The 19,438-nt window shown below is 33.7% G+C and overlaps 1 long non-coding RNA gene across 2 annotated transcripts in view; it reads right to left on the bottom strand.

Moving 5' to 3' along the window:
* The window catches only part of LOC111092302, a 194,790-nt gene that overhangs the window by 83,211 nt on the left and 92,141 nt on the right, over positions 1-19,438 (bottom strand). For both annotated transcript variants that reach the window (XR_005378386.1, XR_005378385.1), the window contains exon 3: positions 17,085-17,192. This is a non-coding gene — a long non-coding RNA (uncharacterized LOC111092302). The remainder of the gene's footprint in view (positions 1-17,084; positions 17,193-19,438) is intronic.

Below are 19,438 nucleotides of genomic sequence, written 5' to 3'. Positions count from 1 at the left end.
GGCTTAAAAGAGATTACACACATATTCTGGGATCTAGCAAGTAAAAGGACTCCAATGTCATTTCCATGAAGCGCTGTCTACTCTTTATATCCTAAGTGCCAGGGATGAAAAAACTAACCACTTAAACGATTCATCAGTGAGAAACCAGCCCTTCAGAATTTATTCACTTGTTACATCTAACAGCAAGTGAAGCTGGGAAATATAGTTTATAGGTAGATGACCACGGGCCCAGTTTAAATTGAATTACAAAGAACAAATTTTAGGGAACAGGTAGCAGTATGCCATAAATAAATATGCATTATCTTTAATCTAAAAAGATTTTAAAAAGACTTAGTCCATAGTCAAGATAACAGGTTTTCGTCCAGCTTCTAGAGATTGTAAAATTGACAGATTAGTAAATATGTATTCATACAGACAAAATGAAGTTAAAATGTTATGATAAAATCAGAGCTCTGTATTTATATTTTATTTCAACAGAATCTTTTTCTTGCCAGATAGAGAAAAGCTCATTTATTCTTCCAGGTGTAAGAATAATGCAAACAATTAAAATATAGCAACTTGCTTAACACTTAGAAAACCTTTATCTAAACAATATAAATATAATTCATTTAAACACTTACATTTCCTTGGAGGCTTCTTTTAACCAATTCATTCACACATTCATTTAGAGCATGAACAGGGAGGGTAGGGGTGGAGGGAGAGGGAGATAGAGAATCCCAAGCGGACTCTGTTCACAGTGCAGAGCCCAACAGGGGTCTTTGTCTCATAACCTTGAGATGATGACCTCAACTTAAATAGTCAGATGTCTAACTGACTGAACCACCCAGGTGCCCCACCTTGGAGGCTTTTAACCCAAGGTCTACACAGATAAAAGTATTTTTTTTTTTAGGTTGAACAACATTATATAAAAAACCAGGGACAAGTCTTCCTATCTTAATGCTACTCAGTCAAATATACAATGATTCACAGAATTACTGAGAAGCCACTATTTTTTTTGTGATAGCCATTATTTCCTTCATTAAGGTCAAATCAGTAGTCAATAACTCAACAAATAAACTTGTCTACTTTATCTTACAACCAGGAACACAGTATAGGCACCTGGGTGGCTCAGTGGTTGGGACTCTGCCTTTGACTCAGGTTGTGATCCAGGGGTCCTGGGATAGAGTCCCATGTCAGGCTCCCTGAGGGAGCCTGCTTCTCCCTCTGCCTATGTCTCTTGCCTCTGTGTTTCTCATGAATAAATAAATAAAATCTTAGGAAAAAGCAAACAAAAATTAGGAACATAGTAGCTCACTACTAGCCATGATACTAAATTATATTGTAAGATACAAGTTGTCAGAATTTTCAGTGGGGTAATTCCTATTATTCTGGCATCACTCTGTTGTTCCGTATATTACTGCCCAAAAATGAAGTTGCTATTCCAATTATCTACATATGCTCGTTCATGGAAGAATAAACAACTTTTTTTTCTTAGTAAGAGATTATTTAAAAAATAAGATTATAATATTTACTTCTATTTGAAAATGTTGATATAATATTTACATAAATGCAACAAAGCATGAATGATGAATCTTATTACTTATTACAAGATCTCTTGGTACTATGCAGGGGTTCAGTTGACTACTGTACAAAGAGGGATAAGTATGTTAAAGCACAGGTAGATAAAGTGAAATGTATATATTACATAACATTTAGAAATAAAATCATTTATTTTGTATAAATGTCAAAACTGAATTTTTTCTCATTAAAATATATGGCTGCTTCTAGGGTAAAAATTAACATGTCAGTCTTGGACTTACAGAGTCACAACTGTTGGAAGAAATTTTAGAGGGCACCTGGTTAAATATTTCCTTAAGGCACATGATACTTCTTTATCATCCCTGATATCACAGTGTGATACTACACTGTGTTTGGTTCCCCTAGAGAATAAATCCATCATTTATCTCTATTTGAATGTTTCTGGTGAGGCATATCCAATTCCATTTCATCATCTGATTGACGGGCAGCTCTAAACTGTCTCTTAAAATGTCTTTTTGTTCTCGATGGCCTTCTATGAAACAGCAGAGCATAAATCTCTTCCCACTTCTATGTGATTATATATTAGATATATAGGAGTATTGTGCTCATTCTGAGGCTTTTCCAGGCTAAATATTCCCAAATGTTTCAGTATTCCTTGACTGAAATAGTTTCCTGTCCCATTACTAACCTGATGACTTTCCTCTGGACACACTTCTGTTTTTCAATGTCCTTCAGAAAATTGATGCAAATGTGTTATGGCTATTCCAAAGAAGCTAAATAACCCCTAATGAACTGAGTATTAAGCATTTGTTGGCAAAAAGGAATATGATATTAAGGTTTTCATTAGCTATGTCACATTTTATAGGCTTATTTGATAGCACAGGGAAGATTTCTCATTCTCAAACATGGCTTTACAAGGGGTCTATACTTAAATCACTGAAGATATTTATTCTTTCAGTCAATAAAGATTTCTTTTTTTATGTTAAGGTTTTCAATTTTTTTCCTTCAAGATGTTTCTGGAGTCCTCTAGTAAAATATAAGTCAGTTGGTACAGGTAATATCTTAATCATTTTTCAAATGACATTTTATTCAGAATTAACTTACAACTAGACAAGAGCAAGAGGACAAAAAAAGCTAGCAGTAAGATAGTTCATAAAATAAGAGATAACAATACCATTCCCTTGAAGACACTAAGAATTAACTGGGAAGATACCAAAGAATAAATTTTGCCTACCACACAATTTTCCTGGCTCTTAAGGTATTGTGTTGTATTTACTGACCATTATGTAATGTTTGCACTTGCAAGGTACTTTGTATCTCAAACACCTAAAATTATGCAGGAGCTAAAGACAGCTGGAAAGATCAGGGTATTGTAAAAACTATATAATTTTGGTTTCACACCGAAATATAGACCTGCTTCTATTACCATGCATTTCCTTCCTTTTAAAAATTTAAGATCAGGTTCTTACAGAGTGTATAGGTTTTGCTTTTTATCCCATCTGACAATCCTTGCCTTTTAATTGAAATATTTATACCAAAGTTGTCAGAAAGAAATGTTAGCTACATATGTATTTTTAAATTTTCTAATATTCACAAAAAAGGAAAAAGCAAGAGGTGAAAAAATGTTTTTTATTTAACCCAATATATATAAAATATTATTTTCATAAGTAATTGCTATAAAATTTGTTAATTACATATTTAATGTTCTTTGTACTAAGTTCTTAAAATCAGCATTTCAGACCAGCTATATATCAAATGCTCAATAACCACATGTAGCTAGTAGCTACCATATTGGATAATACAGTCTTAAACAATTTGCATTCAGTTACATTATGTGAGATTTATGATTTTGCTACTCATTTAATTTAATTTTCTTTTTGTTCCTCTTTTGCTGACTTGCTTTTTCCTGAGCTGAGTATTTATTGTTGTTGTTTATGAATCCATTTATCTCCACTATTGGCTTGCCTCTTTGATTTTAAAATTATTGTTCAAGGGTTAATAATATACATCTCTCACTTAATCACTGTCTATCTTCAAGTAACAGTATACAATTTTTCATATAGTTTAAGATGCCTTTTCCCCTGTCTTCATGCTATTGTTTTTGTACATTTTAATCTAAATATATTATAGGTTTATTATAATACATTGCTATTAGTTTTCTTTTAAATGGTGCATTACCTGAAAAAATATTAACAAATGAGAAAGGTATTTACTTAGATATGTTCATTTCTGATCATCTTTACTGTTAGGTGTAGTCCAAATTTCCATATGGCTATTCTCTTTCTTAAACTTTTTAAAAACATTTCTTGTAGTTCATTCTTCTGATCATAAATTCTCTCACTTTTGCTTGTCAAAAAATTCTATTTCCTCCTTTTTGCTAGCTGCAGATTTACAACTTGACATTTTTTTCTTTATATTTCAACATTTTGAACATGTTGTTCCATTGCCTTCTGGCCTGTCTACCCTCTGCAAAGAAGTCTTCTGTCATTCTTATCTTTATTCCTCTAAATATAATGTTTTCTTTGGCTGCTTTTAAGGTTTCCCTTTTAACATGGATTTTTAGCTACTGGATTATAATGTGCCTTGCTGTGCTTTTCTTTGTGTTTCTTTTGCTTTGAATCCACTGAGTTTATTGTATTTATTTAAGATTTATTTGAGAGAGAGAGAGAGAGAGCAAGTAAGTGCACAGAGGGAAAGGGAGGGGGAGGAGCAGACTCCCCACTGATCAGGAGCCTGACATGGGACTGAATACTAGGACCCTGAGATCATAACTGGAGCTAAAGGCAGACACTTTTTATCAACTAAGCCATACAGGCACCCCATTTATTGTATTTATAGGTGTAGAATATTCATCAAATTTGGAAAATGTTCAGATGTTGTTTCTTTAATTTTCTATCTCCTCCAAATAACTTACTTTTTTCTGTTAGTAACTACTTATGCTAAAGTAGCTGAATGTACCCCTAAAAGTATCCAGGTGACTTATTTAAACTACTAGTTAACACTGTGTGAAAGAAGTAATTTAGGAAGAAAGAAATATGTTCTTTTAGTTTTTTTATATTGAAGAATTTGGGCTGTGGCTTTAATTTATATAGAAAATAGGAACATGATTTTTTGGACTTTTTTTTTTTTGATTTTTTTTTTTGATTTTTTGGACTTTATTTCTCCTTGGAAATAAAAAAGAATCGATATTATGCAATTTTGAGGCTTTTTTATTATTGACCTTGTATTATCATTCTATCTTTATTGTACCATTTGAGCTTATCATGTGCCTGGGAAAAATTTGAGTTGAAAAGTAAAAAGTGAATGCATTTCAGTCTAGATTATGTAATAACCTTGGATTTAGGACAATAGTTGAACTGCCTGCCAGTTAAGGAAGATATATGAAACTACAGTGGTTGATATTGGGGAGAACCATAAAAACAAAAGTATTAGCATAATTCTACTAATGACTGATCTTGCTCTTGCAAGGAGAGCCATAACCCCCGTTAACTTTTTTCCAATTTTTATTTAAATTCTAATTAGTTAACATATACTGTAATATTGGTTACAGGAAGAGAATTTAGTGATTCACCATTTATATATAACATCCAGTGCTCAAGCTCAGCAACTCCATAAAGCATAATAACATTTGTATCAGAGGAGTCCCAGAAGAGAGAAGGAAAAAGGGGCAGGTCTATCTGATGAAATTAGAGCTGAAAACTTCCCTAATCTGGAAAAAAAAATATATCCAAATTCCAGGAGGCACAGAGAACTCCCATTAAAATCAACAAAAGCTAGTCAACACCAAGATATATTGTAGTAAAATCTGCAAAATACAGATAAGGAAAGAATCCTGAAAGCAGCAAGGGAAAAGAAATCCCTAACCTATGAGAGAAGACAAATCTAGTTGGCAGTATATCTCTCCACAGAAACATGATAGGCCAGAAGAGAGTGGCATGATATATTCAGCGTGCTGAATGGGGATAATATGAGGTCAAGAAAACTTTATCCAGCAAAGCTATCATTCAGAAGGAGACATAGTTTTCAAGACAAACAAAAACAAAGACATTTATGACCACTAAACCAGGCTTACAAGACAGAGTAAAGGGGACTTTTGAGTGGAAAGAAAGACCAAAAGCAACAAAGACTAGAAAGGAAAAGAGAAAATCTCCAGAAACAATGACTTTATAGGTAATATAAATGGCTTAATTTCATATCTAACCTATGAACTTTAGTTGAGGAGTAAACAAAAATATTTATTTTAATTTTTTTAAGTTTATTACTTTTTTGTTTTTTGTAATCTCTATGATCAAGAGTCACATACTCTTCTTACTGAGCCAACCAGGCACGTCAAACAAACAGGTTTAAGGCAAAAATAATGGATCCCTATGTTTAAAGAAGAATTAATACCTATTCTTCTCCACTCTTCCACTCAAAAAATAGAGGAGAGAGTACTTGCAAATTCATCCTATTTGTCCAGTATTTTGCTAATGCAAAACAATGCAAAACCATTGTTTCATTTAACAATGAAAGTAAAAGGATCATTCACTACAATCAAGTGGGTTTTATCTCAGAGATGTAAGCATGGTCCCATATCTATAAATCAATGAATGTCATACATCATATTGACAAAATGAAGGTTAAAAAAACCATTCCATCATCTCAATAAATGCAGAAAAAACATTTGACAAGTTCAATGTTGATAAAAAACTCTCAACAAAGTGGGCTTAGAGGGAGCAAAGTTCAAAATAATAAAGGCTATATATGGCAAACCCACAATTAACATGATGCTCAGTGGTGAAAACTGAAAGCTCTTCCTCTAATATCAGGAACAAGACAAGAAACATAATACCAAAAGTCCTAGATGCATCAATTAGACAAGAAAAACAACTAACAGGCAACCAAATTAGAAAGAAAAGAAATAAAACTTACTACTTACAGATGACATGATACTATATATAGAAAACCCTGAAGACTTGACCAAAAAAAACTGTAGAACTAATAAATGAATTCAATAAAGTTTCAGGATAAAAATTAATACACGGAAATGTATTTCTATACAGTAATAATGAAGTAGCAAAAAAATAAAGAAATAATTCTATTTATAATTGCATCAAAAAGAATAAATACCTAGGAATATACTTAATCAAGGAGGTGAGAGACCTATACTCTGGAAACTATAAGACACTGATGAAATTGAAGATGATACAAACAAGTGGAAAGAGATATTATACTTATGGACTGGAAACACTAATGCTGTTAAGATGTTCATACTACCCAAGCAATATACAGTTTCAATGCAATTCCTATAAAAATTATCATTAGTATTTTTCCTAGGACTAGAACAAATAGTGCTAAAATTTTTTATGGAACTACAAAAAAAAAAAAAAAAAAACCCTGAATAGCTTAAGAAAGTAGAAAAAAAAAACTGAAAGTATCACAATCCCACATTTCATATTTACTATAAAGCCATAGTAATCAAGAGTGTCATGATATATTCAAAGTACTAAATTGGAAAAATCTGCAGCCAAGAATACTCTACCCAGCAAGGCTATCATTCAGAATAGAAAGGGAGATAGTTTCCCAAACAAATAAAAACTAAAGGAGTTTGTGGTCACTAAATCAGCCCTGCAAGAAATATTAAAGGGGACACTTTAATATTGGAAAAGAAAGACCAAAAATGACAGTATGAAGGTAGGAATGCAAAAACATTAAAAATTAATATTTTGGTAAAAAATTAGTCAATGAACTCACAAAATAGAAGAATGTGAAATATGACACCATTTACCTAAAATGTAGGGAGGAGTAAAGAATGGGTTCCAACTTAAATGAACATTAATTCAATATAGGCTGCTATATTATGTTATATAGAAACCTCATGGTAACCACAAATCAAAAACTGCTAATAGATATGCAAAGAATAAAGAGAATGACACCCAAATATATCATTAAAGGAAACCAGAAAATAATAAGAGAGCAAGACAAGGATCAGAGAAAATAACTACTTTCAATGTAAATGGACTAAATACACCAATTAAAAACATAGAGTGACAGAATAGATTTTTAAAAAAGCAAGACTTATCTATATGCTGCTTACAAGAGACTCATTTTACACCTAGAGATAACCTGCATATTGAAAGTGAAGGGATGGAGAAACATTCATCACACAAACAGATGTCAAAAGAAAGTCAGAGTAGCAATACTTATATCAGACAAAGTAGACTTTAAAACAAAGAGTGTAACAAAATACAATGAAGGACAGTATATATATATATATATATATATATATATATATATATATATATATTAAAGGGGACAATCCAACAAGAAGAAATAATAAAAATTGTAAGTATTTATGCACCTAATATGGGAGCACTCAAACAAATAAAACAGTTAATAACAAACATAAAGGAACTAATCAACAATAATACAATAATAGTAGAGGACTTCAACATCTTACTTACATCAATATAAAGATCATCTAAAAAGAGTATCAATAAGGAAACAATGGCTTTGAATGACACACTGGACCAGATGGGTTTAACAGATACATTCAGAACATTCCATCCTAAAACAGCAGACTACATATTCTTTTCAAGTGTATAGGGAACATTCTCCTGAATAGATCATATATTTGTCCACAAAACAATCCTTGACAAATTCAAGATCAAAGTGCTGCCATGCATCTTTTCTGACCACAATGTTATGAAGCTAGAGGCAAAAAAAAAGGAAAAAGAAAAAAAGAAACTAGAGGTCATCCACAAGAACAAATCTGGAAAGATCACAAATGCATGGAAGTTAAATAACATACCACTAAACAATGAATGAGTCAACCAGGAAATAAAGAAGAAATAAAAAAGTACATGGAGACAAATGAAAATGAAAATGCAACATTCCAAAACATTTGGGATGTAGCAAAAGTGGTTCTAAGAGTGAAGTTCATAGCAATTCAGGCCTACCTCAAGAAGCAAGAAACATCTCAAATAAACAATCTAAAAAAAAAATCTAACTTTATCTCAAAGGAGCTAGAAAAAGAACAACAAACAAAACTTAAAATCAGCAGAAGGAAGGAAATAATAAAGATTGGGTCAGTAACAAATAATATAGAAATTTAAAAAATAGTAGTATAAAAAATAGTAGTACAGATCACTTAAATGAGAAACTACTTCTATGAAAAAAAAAAAATCAACAAAGCTGATAAAACTCTAGCCAGACTAATCAAAAGAAAGAGAGCATACACAAGAGACAGAATGAACCCAAATATATAAAATCACAAATGAGAGAGGAGAAATATCAACAAACACCACATAAGTACAAATAATTATAAGAGAATATTCTGAAAAACTATATGCCAACAAGTTGGACAACTTAGAAAAAAATGGATACATTCCTAGAAACATATAACCTACCAAAATTGAAACAGGGAGAAACAGAAAATTTGAACAGACCAATAACCAGCAAAGAAATTTAATCAGTAATCAAATACCTCCCAAAAACCAAAAGTCTAGGACCAGTTGGCTTCATTAGGTGAACTCTACCAAACATTTAAAATAGTTAATACCTCCTCTTATCAAATTACTGAGGAAGGAAAAAATAGAATAATAGAAAAGTAAGGAAAGCTTCCAAATTCATTCTATGAAACCAGTATTAACCTGATACCAAAACCAGATAAAGATACCACACACACACAAAAAAGACAGAGAACTATAGGTCAATATCTCTGATGAACGCAGATGTAAAAATCTTCCACAAAATAGCAGCAAAATCAATCCAACAATACATTTAAAAAATCATTCACCATGACCAAGTGGGATTTATTATTGGGTTGCAAGGGTGGCTCAATATCCACAAATCAATCAACATGATATATCATATAAATAACAGAAAGGAGAAGAACCATATGATCATTTCATTAGACTCAAAAAGCATCTGAGAAAGTACAACATCCATTCATGATAAAAGCCCTCAACAAAGTAGGTTTAGAGGGAACACACCTCAAGATAATAAAGTCCATATATGAAACTTCCCCCCCAGCCCAGCTAATATCATCCTTAATGGGGAAAAGCCAAAGCCTTTTATTTCTCCTTATTTGATTGCCAATGGCTCAGACTTCTAATCTATGTTGAATAAATGTGGTGAGAGTAGACATCTTTGTATTGTTCCTGATAAAAGGGATCTAAATTGGTAAGGAAGAAGTAAAACTTTCACTATTTGCAGATGACATAATAATATATAGAGAGAACCTGAATGATTACATTAAAAAAAAAAAAAACCCTGCTGGAACTGATAAATGAATTCAGTAAAGTTGCAGGATATAAAATCAATGTAAGGAAATCTGTTGTATTTCTACATGCTAATAATGAAACAGCAGAAAGAGAAATTAAGAAAACAACTCCATTTATCATTGCACCCAAAATAATGAGATATCTGAGAATAAACCTAACCTAAGAGGTGTACTCTGAAAACTATAAAACATTGATGAAGGAAATTGAAGAAGACACAAAGGAAATAGAGAATAAAAAGAATAGAAAAAATAAATAAAATTAAAAGTTGTTTCTTTAAGAACATCAACAAAATTGACTAGCTTAGCCTTTAGGTGGACTAAGAATAAAGGACAGAAAATTTAAATTACTAAAATCAGAAATGAAAGTGAACACATTACTATTAATATCATAGAAATAAATTGGATTATAAAAGAGCACTATGAAAAAGTGTACACTAATATATTAGATTACTAATGGACAAATTAGTAATGGACAAATTCCTAGAAATATAAGACCTACTGAGACTACATCACAAAGAAATAGAAAATCTAAAGAGATCTACAACTAGGAAGGAGACCAAATCAATAACTAAATATCTCCCAAGAAAAGTCTAGATCTGATGGTTTCGCTGGTGAATTCTACCAAACATTTTTTTTTAAAGATTTTGTTTATTCATGAGAGACAGAGAGAGAGAGAGAGAGAGAGAGAGAGAGAGGCAGAGAGACAGGCAGAGGCAGGCAGGCTCCATGCAGGGTCCCCAGGATCACGCCCCAGGCTGAAGGTGGCGCTAAACTGGTAAGCCACCAGGGCTGCCCTCCATCAAACATTTAAAGAAGAATTAATACCAATTCTTCTCAAACTAGCAGCAAAATCAATCCAACAATTCCAAAAAATTGAAGAAGAAGGCATGCTTCTTAACTCTTTCAATGAGGCCTACATTACAATGATACCAAAGCCAGGTGAAGACAGTACAAGAAAAAAAAAGAAAGCTACAGACCAATATCCCTTATGAATATGTATGCAAAAATAGTCAGCTATATACCAACAAGCTGAATTCAGTAGCATATTATGATTATGCACCATTACCAAGTGATATTTCTTCTTGAAATGCAAGTACAATTCAATATATATATAAAAAAACCTTTATAAAACACCGTATTAACAGAATGAAGAAAAGAACCCTGATATGATCATCATCTCAACTGATACAAAAAAATCACTGACAAAATTCAATTCCCTTTTATAATAAAAAACACTAAAAAATGAGGTACAGAAGGAAACTACCTTAACATATAAAAGATACATATGAAAAATTCACAGTGAATATCATGTCAATGGTGAAAGACTGAAAGTTTTTCCTATAAGATCAGGAAGAGTGCCTTTCTAACCACATTATTTTACATACTGGAAGTTCTACCCAAAGCAAGGAAGCAAGAAAAAAAAAAAAAAGGCATCCAAACTGGAAATTAAGAATTAAATTTTCTCTGCCCACAGATACAATCTTATATGTGGAAAATTCTAAAGATTCCACAAAAAAGAGTTAACACTAATAAGTAGCAGTATATAAAGGCAAAACACAAAAATCAGTCGCATTTCTACATGCTATCAATGAACAATTTGGGATGGAAATTACAAAAACAATTCCAGTTACCACAATTGCAGAAAGAATAAAATACTTTGGAATTAACTAATGAGATGAAAGACTTGTAGAATGAAAACTTCCAAGCATATCTGGAAGAAATTAAAGAAGACATAAATAAATGGAAACACATCCCATGTTCATGGATTAGGAAAACTTAATATTCCTTTTTTTTTTTTTTTTTAGATTTTATTTATTCATGAGAAACACAGAGAGAGGCAGAGGCACAGGCAGAGGGAGAAGCAGGCTTCCTGTGGGGAGCCTGATGCAAGACTCGATCCCAGGATTCCAGGATCATCCCCTGAGCCAAAGGCAGATACTCAACCACTGAGCCACCCAGGTGTCCCAAAAAACTTAATATTCTTAAAATGTTAATATTATTCAAAGCAATCTATCTACATATTCAATGGATCCCTATCAAAATCCCAATGACTTTTTCTTACTTTTTGGCAGAAATGGAAATATGCAGCGTGTAAGTCATATGCAATCTGAAGAGACTTTCAATAACCAAAATAATCTTGAGGGGTGTTTGGGTGCACAGATGTGGAGAAATTGGAATTCTTTTATGTTACTGATAAGAATGTCAAATGGTATAGTTGCTACCAAAAACAGTATGGTAGTTCCCCTCAAAAATTAAAAACAGAACTACCATATGATCTAACAAATCCACTTCTGAATATATACAAAAAGAATTGAAAGCAGTTTCTCAAATATTTATTTGTATATCCATGTTCAAAGTAGCATTATTTATAACAGCTAAATGTGGAAGCAACCCAAGTATTTGTCAATTGATCAATGGATAAGCAAACCGCAGTATATACATACAATGGAATATTATTCAGCCTTAAAAAGGAAGAAAAGTTCAATATCATATTCAGTGCAATATGATACAATTCACCCACAAATGGGTGAATCTTGAGGACATCACACTAAGTGAAATAAGCCAGTCTCAAAAAGACAAATACTATGTAATTGCGCTTATATGAGGTACTTAGAATAGTCAAAATTATAGAGACAGAAAGCAGGACAGTGTTTGCCAGGGGCTGGGGAATGGGAAGTTATTGTTTAATGATACTAAATTTGTTTCACAAGATTAAAAGATTTATTAGATGGGTGGTCACGACGGTTGTACTACACTAGGAATATATATAATAACACTTTACACTTATAAATGGTTAAGATGGTCAGTTTTATGTATTTTATCACAATAAATTATTGGGGGAAAAAGGTAGTATTTTAAGCTACCTACATTTGCAATCACTTTTATGCAGTAAACAAATACAATTATCAACTTCATTTTCTTAGATGAATAAATTGTTGCCTAAAGAGTTTAAATAGCTTGTTCAAGTTTACGTCTGGGAGTAACAGAGATAAGGTTTAGACCCTGGCAGTCAGAAGAAGAATCCAAGATTTTATTTTATTATGTTATTTTATTTATTTATTTATTTATTTATTTACTTACTTATTTTAAAGATTTTATTTATTTATTCATGAGACACACACACACACACACACACACACACACACACACAGAGAGAAAGAGAGAGAGAGAGAGGCAGAGACACAGAGAGAGGTAGAAACAGGCTCCTTGCAGGGAGCCCAACGTGGGACTCAATCCCGGGTCTCCAGGATCACAGCCCAGGCAGAAGGTGGCGCTAAACCGCTGAGCAACCCCCCCCCCCCCCCGCCCCCAGAATCCAAGATTTTAACCACCAATGTGTATTCTCTGTCTTTTAAAATCTATTTTAAGCAGGATAAAGAGATTAATTTCCAAAGAATTAAAAAAGCTATTACTAATAACACATCACCATTAGGACATGATATTGAACTGATTTTGTTCTACCTTTAAGATTTTTTATGTTTTTATTATATGGATAGGCTATTAAGATGTAACAATAAGGAGTTTTGTTTGTTTTGTTTCTGTAGGACATTATTCATAATAAGATCTAACAAGACTAACAAAGTGTATTTTTTGTTTAAAAATACTAGCAGGTTAATGAAATAAAAATTGGTCTCAAATGTTAAGTGCCAGATGTCATAGAATGAAGTACCTCTAATCACATAAAGAATAAAGCTCCAGTAGAGTATCACTATTGCACATAGAATAAAGTACAATACCCTAGTCAACTGTAACATGCATTTTAGCTTTATTTTTAAGTATTCGTCTCTATAAGCCCTTTATTCCTGGCTACTAATAGTTTTAAAGTGCCTGGTACTTTCCTGTTTGTGCTTACATTCACACTACCTCCAAATGAAATTATCTTCCTCTTCATCTTGCCTCTATAACTTTAACTCATTCTTTGAAGAGGAGCTTAAATTCCACCTTGTTGGTACAACCTTTCACCATAAAAACCACTGCTTGAAACTATTTTTTTTCTCCTTCATCTCTGTTGATATTTACTGTCTGCATGAATTTATCATATATTTTGTTGAATTATTAGTATTCAATTTCTTAAATATTTGTGGAATTTCTAGGTACTGTGCCAGACTCTATAGAGAAAAGTCATTAAGGCACAGCTTCTGTCTTCAAAAAGTTCCTTCTCAGTTGATTAATAGCTACTTAACTGACAAATACCTAAGATTCCAAAGTAAATTTTAAAAAGTTAAGTTAAACTTTCAAATATGAAAAACTTTCATACTTAATGGGAAAAAGAAACATTTATTTTAAAAACAAATTTTAAATTTTAATTAAGAGTAAACACACTTTCCTATAGAATAGAGAAATAGGCCTAAAGTTCTAAAGTTATGCCTGTAAGGTCAATCCTTTCCTCAGAGTGAACAAAAATGGAAAAGCAAAATAGTTGGTACTGGGGCACAAAATTTGAATAGATTATGGTTTCAACAAAATGTCAGTTGAAGAAATAAATTATAGCAACAAAACATATTTATTTTTCTCTTTTGCTAACATTAAAAATAAGATTCATCATCAAAATATGCCACTCTTATTTCTCTAAATTAATACATGCAAAGTCAGCAATAGATGTTTTTCTAGAACTAGTGAGGTTGACAGTTAGTTCATATATAGAAAATAAATTAAGGAGGCTGTCTTACTAGATAAAACATGTTATATTAATATTATAATTTCCAAATATTTAAAAGAGTATGATATAGGTGTATTAATAGACGGCCCGGTGAAAACAAATATAAAATCATATGAATATAGGGATTGTTAAGTGTTTTATCTTGAATCCAGTTGAAAAATACAGGCTTTTCAAAAATGGATTTTATGTAACTACATGGCCATCTGGAAAAAAACTAAAGTTATGTCCATATTGTCTACTTATGAAGATTAAACTCCAAAATTGCAGTGATTTACATGTAAAAAATGAGATTATAACTTCTTTGGGGAAGATGGAATAGATAAACTTTCTCCTATTCCTCTTGCTAAGTGCAACTAAAAACTCTTGACTTTGCATTTGGTTACATTGTAACCAAATGTAAGAAGACTCTGGGATGTGAAAAGGAGAGGCATAACAGCTAGAGATTTGGGCCCAAAGGAATAAAACAGAGGCAAGTTTCATGGATTTTCTTTTTGCCTCATATATTGCAGAGTTGGAGCTAATGTGGTTGGCAACTCAGAAACACTAATGATTGTAAGACAAGAAAAGCCCCAACAAAAGCCTGGTCTCTCTAGCCAAACAAAACAACAACAACACACACACACACACACACAAAAAAAAAAAAAAACAGGAAAGGAGGATGCCTAGCAAGACCAGAAACTATTCAGGGCATCTGGGTGGCTCAATTGGTTGAGCATCCAACTCTTGATTTGGGCTTGGGTCATGATCTCAGGGCCATGAGATGGAGTCTGCTTGAGATTGTCTCTCTGCCCCTTCCCCTACTCACTCTCTCCCTAAAATAAAAAAAAAAAAAATTACTAGCCAAATGCCACAGAAAAATTGGCAGAGACCCACTCTCATCCTTGCCCATGAAGGCAAAGTGAGGAACCCAGACTTCTATCCTTTCCATGCTGTAATGAGGTGCTCCAAGACATCCTCACTGTGGGGTGCCATCAAAGAAAGCTAAGTACGAAGCTGAGATTTTCATCCCCAGTATATGGTATGAAGGCCCCCTCAGTCCCATAATATCAGTGGAAACCACTGCAGAGAGACTAGAATTCCATTTTCACACAGAAGTAATGAAACTCCTCCTCTCCCCCACACAGGAAAACTGTTAGAGGCCTAGTACAGAGTGAGGATGTTCACCAAAACCCATTCGCCTGTAATAGAAGTGGAGGCCATGAGGGGAACAGAAACAAGACTCTTAACCTTCTCAGCCAGAGTGACATCAGTGGAGAGGGTTCAGGAAGCACAAGCTCCCAACCCTTGATAGCAGTAGTTAGAAGACTCTCACCCCTTTGTGTGTCAAAAGAAGCCAAATGGGTAACCTCAACTTCTACCCCACCTGGCAGTAATGCAACAGGATCACCTTTCCTCTCTTTTCTTGCCAGAGTGGTATAGAGGGAGTTAGCTAAAATTGAAGGTTGAAAAATACCTAAAATATCATAATATAATATTTAAATATCCAGATTTCAATGGAAATATCACTAGTCTATCATACAAAAATCAGGAAATTTAAACTTGAATTAGGAAAACAAAAAACAAATATATGCAAACAAGATGACAGGAATGTTAGAATTACTTTCCAAAGATTTCTAAAGTTATTATTACAAAAATGTTTCAATGAGCAATTGTGAAAAAATAGAATGAAATAAATAGAAAGTCTTCAAGAAATAAAAAATACTAGATAAAACCAAATAAAAATCTTAAAACTGAAAAATACAAGTAGAGCAAAAAACACAGTGGATGGGCTCAAAAGCAGAGTAAACAGAATGAATCAGTGAATAAAAGAACAATATTAGAAATACCAGAAATTACCCAGTGTTACAACAGAAATAAAATACACTCAAAAAAGAAAAGAGAAGAAAAGATGAACAGAGCTTCAGATCTTTGGATTACAGCACAGGTTCAAACATTTTTTTTTTTTTTTTTTTTTTTTTGTCATAGGGGTCCCAGAAGAAGCATAGAAAGAGGGTGAAATTCAAAACAGTATTCAAAGAAACACTGGATGAAAACTTCCTAAATTGGCAAAAGACATAAAACTATAGATTCAAGAAGCTGAGCAAATCCAGAATAGGATATACCCAAAGAATTACAGACCAAGATACATTACAGTTAATCTTAGATAAATGACTTCTACCTCTATGGAAAAACTACTTGAATGACCGCAAGTTCTCATTAAACATCATAGAGAATAGAAGCAAGTGACACAACACTTTTCAAATGCTCAAAGAAGAGTGGCTAAAGGAAGTCCTCTAAACAGAAAGGAAATGATAATAGAAAGACTCTTGGTATACCTGGAAGGATGAAAAAATGATAGAAAGAATAAATATAGGGGTAATTTTCTTACTGAGTTTTCTAAATGATATTTTATGGTTAAAACCAAAATTATAGTAATTTCTGGGTAGTTTTAAATGTATGTAGAGGAGATACTTGAGACACATTATATAACTTGGAACAATTAAAAGGGTGTAAAAAGAGGTAGGGATTCTAAGTGCATTCTAACTGGTAAATGTCAACAGTAGTAGACTGCTATTTTAACAGTACCCAGGATTTGTTTTCATCAGGTATGGTAAGACACATAGGCATCAACAGGACTGCCATGAAAGAAGTTTTTATACTTACAGATCCCTAGAAACAGGAGGCTTGGCACATTATGCAGGGCGACATGGGGAAGACCTATGGTTGGTCAGGAGGCAGAGAAAATGTGGGCAAGAGCCTTTATTGTGGTTTCTGTAGGAAAAGCAAAGCAAAGAAGCATAAGACAGCAGGCATGGTATTCACTACTTTGAATAATTTCAGTGAGTTCTGGGGTGTAGGAGCTGTCTTGAACTGTATGGTATCCTGCCCTGGGGTGGCTAGGACAGGTGGATAGTAGTCTAGAGTTAGATAAAGGAGGTGATGGAAGGTTTGGCTCTGGATTGGTTAGTTTGCATATGAAAGGCACATCTACAGGTGAAACATTTGCTTTCTTTAAGAATTAGCAAGCCCTGGCAGGGGCAGTCCTTCCAAGATCAGCAAGACCCCAAGACGTCAAAGCATCAAACATAAAAACTAGGAAACTACAACTTTGGTTTACATGTGTATGTGTATATATGAATATATAACATGTATTATGCATTACATGTTAGTATATATAATTGAATATATAATTGTATATATAATTGAATATTTAATTATAATTGTATATATAATTGAATAACTCAGGCAAGAACTAAAAAAAAGAAACTGGTACAGATAGATTTACTCAAAATCATTATAAAATATCAAAATGTAATTCTAAAAATATTTTCAAGTTACCAAAAGGAAGACAGGGAAAGAAAAGAAAGAAAGAAAAAATGGAGGAAAAAGGAATAAAATAAAATGGGAAGAAATATCCAGTTTCAGCTCCAACATGCAAATTACTTAAAAGTCATCATATCCAGGCTTACAAACAAAGAAAGAAAAGTCAGCAAACTGAAAATCAACAACTTTGTAAAGAACTGAGGTCACAGGGAAAACTGACACCTTGAAATATGGAGAAACAGATCAATCTAGAGTCAAAGATTTGCTCAATAGGAGGTAGGTCGGAAGCAGAGACAGTACTCTTGATAGACAAAGACTAAGGCAACTGTTTTAAATGTACTCAAAGAACTAAAGGAAGCAACACAAAGAGCTAATGGAATCCAGGGGATCAATGCACAAATAAATAGAAATTATCAATGAAGAGAGAGAAATTATAAATAGGAACCAACCAAAAATTCTTGAGCTGAAAAGTACAATTATTGATATGAAAACTCACTAGAGGATTTCAACAGCAGGTGTGAGCAGGCAAAAAAATAATCAGCAAACAAAGATAAGTCAATTTAAATCTCCCAGTCTAGGAGAGTTCTGATCCAAGATGACTACTTACATAGATCCTGAGCTCATCTCCTCCGTAGACACACCAAATCTACACTAGCTGAATATACATTTCTCCTGAAGAAAAACTGAAGGCTGACTAAACAGATTCTGCACAACAAAAGATAAAGGCAAGAAAAAGACAAAGTAACAAAGAGAACCTCCAACCTAGATGCAGTGACCTGCAGTGGGGAGGGACAATACCAAGGAACCATAAGCATATTTGTCTGCCCTGGAGCACAGGGAAAAAAAAAAAAAAGCCTCAGTTCAAAAGAGTAACTAGAATATAAAGAAATTAGCCGTAGAACCCTGCCAAACAGTGGAGTTACTGCTGGAATTCTCTCTGGATCAGAAAGGCTAACAAGTACCATCATTTCTGTTCCCCCTCCACTTTGATGTCTTGGACTTGAGCAGAATCTGAGCACCCTAACTGGCTTACCACCTCAGTGAATCCTAGGTCTGTAGATTACACCAGCCCCAGACATCCCACCAAGGTGGTTGCAGGGTAGTGTACACTGAGAAAATCATGGTCAGCGCTCACTACAGGTCCAGCTGCCATGCCAAATTGACACAAACACAAAGCACCCTGGAACATTCCAGGCCTGCACCAATTTAGCTCCTGATGACCTGCTAGGACACCCCTAGGGAAGAGTGCTCCAGAACTTCCCAGCTTATACCTGCTTTGGCTGGAGCCACACCCCACCAGGGTGTCCCCTACACATAATGTCATAGGAATCTCTGGCTCATACCTTCCTTGACTCCAGACACCCTACCAGGAGACCCCCTGTGCTGAGCACCTTGGGATATTCCAGTTTGTACTTACCTCAGCTTCAGCTGTCCTGTCCTTCTACCGTTTGTGTGAAGGGCCCCAGGACATTCCAACTTGCACCCATTTCAGCTTTAGCTGTCCTATCAGGGCATCCTCTGTGCAGAGAGCCCTGGGATTGCCCCAGCTTATGCCCACCTCAGCTACAATTGTCCTGCTAGGGTTATCCCTACTCAGAGAAGCCCAGGAACCCCAGCCTGTGCCCCACCTTGGCTCCAGCCACCTGCAAGGGCACCCTCTGTGTAGAGAGTCCCAGAACATTCCAGATTATACC

This window comes from Canis lupus, chromosome 25 (assembly GCF_011100685.1).
Source record: "Canis lupus familiaris isolate Mischka breed German Shepherd chromosome 25, alternate assembly UU_Cfam_GSD_1.0, whole genome shotgun sequence".
NCBI classification, from domain to species: domain Eukaryota; kingdom Metazoa; phylum Chordata; class Mammalia; order Carnivora; family Canidae; genus Canis; species Canis lupus.
Note: the sequence above shows the minus strand (reverse complement) of the source record. Positions and strands in the feature narration are given on the sequence as shown.